This window comes from Lycium ferocissimum, chromosome 10 (genome assembly GCF_029784015.1).
Source record: "Lycium ferocissimum isolate CSIRO_LF1 chromosome 10, AGI_CSIRO_Lferr_CH_V1, whole genome shotgun sequence".
Classification (NCBI taxonomy): domain Eukaryota; kingdom Viridiplantae; phylum Streptophyta; class Magnoliopsida; order Solanales; family Solanaceae; genus Lycium; species Lycium ferocissimum.
In genome coordinates, this window is record NC_081351.1 from 44,368,791 (window position 1) to 44,373,979 (window position 5,189).

The following is a 5,189-nucleotide window of genomic DNA, read 5'->3' on the forward strand; positions in this document are numbered from 1 at the left end:
TGTTGTGGGTGATTCATTTGATGATTGTCTTGGCCATCTGGGTCAAGTGCTGAAAAGATATGAGGAGACAAATCTAGTGCTAAATTAGGAGAAGTGCCACTTTATGGTGAAGGAAGGGATCGTCCTCGGTCACAAAATCTCTGAAAAGGGAATTGAGGTCGATCAAGCGAAGATAGATGTGATTGCAAAACTTCCTCGACCCATCCTAGTCAAAGGTGTCCGAATTTTCTTGGGACATGCAGGGTTCTACAGGCGCTTCATTAAAGATTTCTCCAAGATTTCTAACCCGATGTGTAAGTTTCTTGAAAAAGAGGCTAAGTTTTTGTTTGATGACAAGTGTCTAAAGGCGTTTGATGAATTAAAGGAGTGCCTCACTACTGCTTCTGCTATTGTTACTCCTGATTGGTCCTTGCACTTTGAGTTGATGTGTGATACTAGTGGTTTCACGATAGGTGCTGTGCTTGGGCAGAGGCATAATAAAATTATGCACCCAATCTGCTATGCTAGTAGGACACTTAATGTGGCACAGATGAACTACACGGTGACTGAGTAAGAATTGCTTGCAATAGTATATGCTTTTGAGAAGTTTCGGTCCTATTTACTGGGGTCTAAGCTTGTGGTGTACATCAACCATCTTTGCGTTGAGGTATTTGATGGAAAAAAAGGAAGCCAAGTCGCGATTGATTCATTGGGGCCTTTTATTGCAAGAGTTTGATTTCGAGGTAAAAGATCAAAAGGGATCCGAAAATCAGGTCGCAGATCATCTCTCTAGGCTTGAGGAAACTGGGGTGCCAGCAGAAGAACTTGATATTGAAGATGCGTTTCCAGATGAGCAAGTTTTGGAGGTTTCTATGCAAGTGGCACCTTGGTATGCGGATTTTGCTAACTACTTGGTGACTGGTGTCATTCCTGACGAGATCAAATCTTATCAGAAAAAGAAGTTTTTGCGGGATGTTCGTCAGTACTATTGGGATTAACCATACTTATTCAGAACTTCTGCTGATAACATTATTCTGTATTGTGTTCCAGAAAGTGAGATATTGGAGATTTTGAAGGCTTGACACGACTCTCTAGTTGGGGGACATCATAGTGGTACGAGAACTGCTGCAAAGGTTCTCGAATGTGGTTATTACTGGCCTACTATCTTTCATGATGCTAACTTGATGGTTTGGTCTTGTGATCAGTGCCAACGGCAGGGGAATATTGGTAGGAGGCAAGAGATGCCTATGAACTTTGTAATGGAAGTTGAAGTGTTCGATATTTGGGAATTGATTTTATGGGTCCCTATGTAAGCTCTTGTAGAATGAAATACATCTTGGTGGCTGTTGATTATGTCTCTAAATAGGTAGAAGCGGTGGCTTTACCTAATAACAAAGCCAAGAGTGTCATGGGATTCTTGAAAAAGAATATATTTACTCGTTTTGGTACCCCCAAGGGCGATAATCAGTGATGGTGGTTCTCACTTTTGCAATAAAGCCTTTGAGGGATTTATGGAAAAGTATGGAGTCAAGCATAGAGTTGCAACCCCATATCATCCTCAGACAAGTGGGCAAGTTGAAGTCTCTAATCGGGAGATAAAGAGTATTTTAGAAAAAAAGGTGAATGCAAATAGAATAAGGTGATTGGGATAAAGCTCGATGATGCTCTATGGGCTTACCAGACTGCTTTTAAGACTCCGATTAGGACTTCGCCTTTCAAGCTAGCTTTTGGCAAAGCATGTCACCTGCCAGTTGAAATAGAACATAAAGCCATGTGGGCATTGAAGAAATTGAACATGAATTGTGAAGAAGCGACCAAACTCAGGTTGTTTCAACTCAATGAGATGGATGAGTCCCGCTATCAGGCCTATGAAAGTGCAGCGTTATACAAAGAGAGGATGAAGCAATATCATGACAAGAAGATCCTGAAGCGGGAATTCCACAAGGGTGATCCTTTCCTACTATTTAATTTTAGATTGAAGCTGCTACTGGGCAAATTGAAATCACGGTGGTCAGGTCCCTTTGAAGTGGTAAGTGTCTCACCCCATAGAGCTATTGAATTGAAGTCCGAAGATGGAACTCGGACATTTAAGGTGAACGGACAGAGGGTGAAGCACTACCATGGTATGATTTCGGGAGATAGAATTATTGATCGATATCGGTTGAAGCACCTTAGAATGAATGCTGACTCGACAAGTCTCGACCAAGAGTATTTTGGTAACACCGTCGTCTTTGCGACGTTAAATCAAGCGCTTCTTAGGAGGCAACCCAAGTTTAAAATTCTGTAATTTTGTTTATGTAGGTTTTAGTTTTTTTTTTTTATTGTTTAACAGGTGTTGAGTGCGCAGGAACTGAAACTCAAAAAACCAGCAAAGTTACACCAGAGCACAAAGATGGGCCATCGACATGTCGACAGACTCTCAATGTACAAGGACAGTATGTAGAGCTAGACTTCTGAGAGTTAGCAACTGCTACCCTGCAGGTAAGTAAATCGACGAGCATGTCAACGGACCGTCGACATGTTGGATGACGCCGTCGAAGTGCTCGTCAATAGGTCAGCACCCTGTTAATATTTTTTTGGTCGTAAGTACGCTTTGAGGAGTAGTCAACATGTCGACGACTCGCCCAAAAATTCGAAAAAAAAAATTACAAGTCAAACAGTCGTGTTTTTTTAAAAAAAGAATAGCGTGCAGAGAAGTTGTAATTACAAACTCCCACATACCGCCTTTCACTCTCCCTCAAACACTCCATCTCCTAAATTCCCTCCATAACTCCCCACTAATTCCTCCACATTCCTTCACCCATTAAAACTCCCAAAATCCTTCATTCTCTCACCACAACTGAAAACCAAAACCCTCTGCCCTAGGGTTACAAAAATTTTCTCAGTTTTTTTTATTTGTAGTCAAGTTTTAAGCAAGCTTCTCTCATAATCAGGTATGGTACATGAATTTCGGCCCTTCCTTGGTTTTGTTGTTGTTATTTGTCTGAAATGTCACACCCCACCCTTGGCAAGGCGTGATTAGCACCCGACACCTTACAGGAACCAAGCGAACCAACTTATAGCTTACATCCTTCGTGTCTCAAATCGAAACAATAAGATCAAGAGGCTAAATACGAACATAATATCATGCATAAGCATATGTACATTGGACCGATGATGCCAACATTACTCTTGAACCACACTATGAATAAGATTTGTACACAAGTTGTTCGCAAAGCCTGTGCGAACATGACTCGAAGTATATATGTCGGATTGGGGCCCTCGACATACCCTCTTGTCACAAAAAAAAAAATATACACAACTCGGACTCGACAATGCTCCAAGAAGAAGTGGAGCCACCACTCGTGACCGAACGACCAAGGCGCCTACGATGAAAGATCCTCGTCTCGTCTATCGGCTGCGGGCATGAACGCAGTGTCCACAAGAAGGGACGTCAGTACGAGCAATGTACTGAGTATGTAAGGCATTAATAGTAGTATGATATCAGAATGAAGATAACATAAGATAAAGTAAGTAATTATACATCGTACTCTTTCTTAAGATCTCTAGAAAAAGTCATGTAAACTACCCGACGGAAAAACATTTCACACACCCATACATACATATGCATTCACATACACTTACTATACATACATCTATCATATCCGTACCCGACCCTTTTGGGATTCGGTGTCATCCGTACCCAGCCCTTTCGGGACTCGATGTTATCCGCACCCGTCCCTTTTAGGACTCAGCGTTATCCGCACCCGGCCCTTTCGGGACTCGGTGTTATTCGCACCCGGCCCTTTCGGGACTCGGTGTCATCCGTACCCGTGTTGAGACTCGAGTGTTATCAATAGATGATGTTCGGGACTCGGTGTTATACCCAACTAATCAGTGGGATGCAATGCATACATACATACATACATACATAAAAATACATAAATAAAATCAACATTATCATTAGCATTACCATTATCATCATATCAATCCTTGAAGGATCAACCATCGCAAGATGAAAGAGTATGTGTCACGGGAGTACGAGAATCATGAACTTAGGATAGCACTGGAAATAGAATCATTATCATCGCTATATCTCACCTCTAAGGAACGAGTAACATGAGGTGAGACCATAAACAATAAGTACGGTTAAGGGATTCATGGAATGGCTCAATAGTCTCACAATGCGCTCATATCATAGCTTCGGAGTTTCAAAAGAAGAGAATCATCATCATCGTCACAATCACCATAGAACATATTCCATTTAATATCATAAAAGGCTTTAAGAGTCATGAACTTCGAGCTTTTGAAAACAAGGTGGTTATGGAAACATTTATGGAATCATAACATAGGAATCATGCCTTTGAAAGAAAGGGACGAGCCTTAACATACCTATTCCACCTCTTATTAGCTACGCTTATTCGTCCGAGCTCACAAGTCTACATTTAAGAGGATTTACATTACATTGGAACATTATAAAGCTAAGTGCGACAAGTTACAGACAAAGCTGTTTTAGGGTTCCCGGTAAGGGTTTTCATCTCCCGATTTCATTTCTATGCACAAGTTGCTTATGGATTTCGTTTGGTATAAGAACATTATTGGAGAATAAGGATTAATTGACCAAGATTGGAGGACTAAGTGAGATTAAGAACTTAATTACATCATTAGTGGGCCTAAGTGGCCGTGTGGGTCCCACTTGTGAATTGGCCAATTCTTATTGGCTAAAGGCTTGGGTGGGACACATGTCCACCTTGTGGATTGCATATAAAAAGGAAGTTGCTGATTCATAAATCAACTAAACTCTCATTTCAACATTTGAAAAGTTAAGAAACTTAGAGTTAGAAAGAGAAGCTCTCGGCTAGAGCTAGCCGAGAATGGTGAGATGATGTTGATCCCAAATTTCAGTTTTCTCCATTAATTCAGCTCCTTACCAAGTGCATATGAACGTGTAGTAGTTGTTAGAAGGAAGCAAGGAGGTGTAGCATGTCAAAAACATTGAGGTTCGGCCAAGATTGAAGAACAAGATTGAAGGTAAGGATGATCATTTTTCCATGTGTTGTGTGATGGTTTGAATATATAATTCATGCATGTTGTTGTTGGATTGTTGTTGTGGTTGAACTTGAGGGTGAGCCGTGAGCTTAGGTGAAGCCATGCTTGGTTTTATTTTACATGTATTGTTGATGAATTAAATGAATGTCAACATGCAATTGAACAAAGATTGTAGAAGTTGG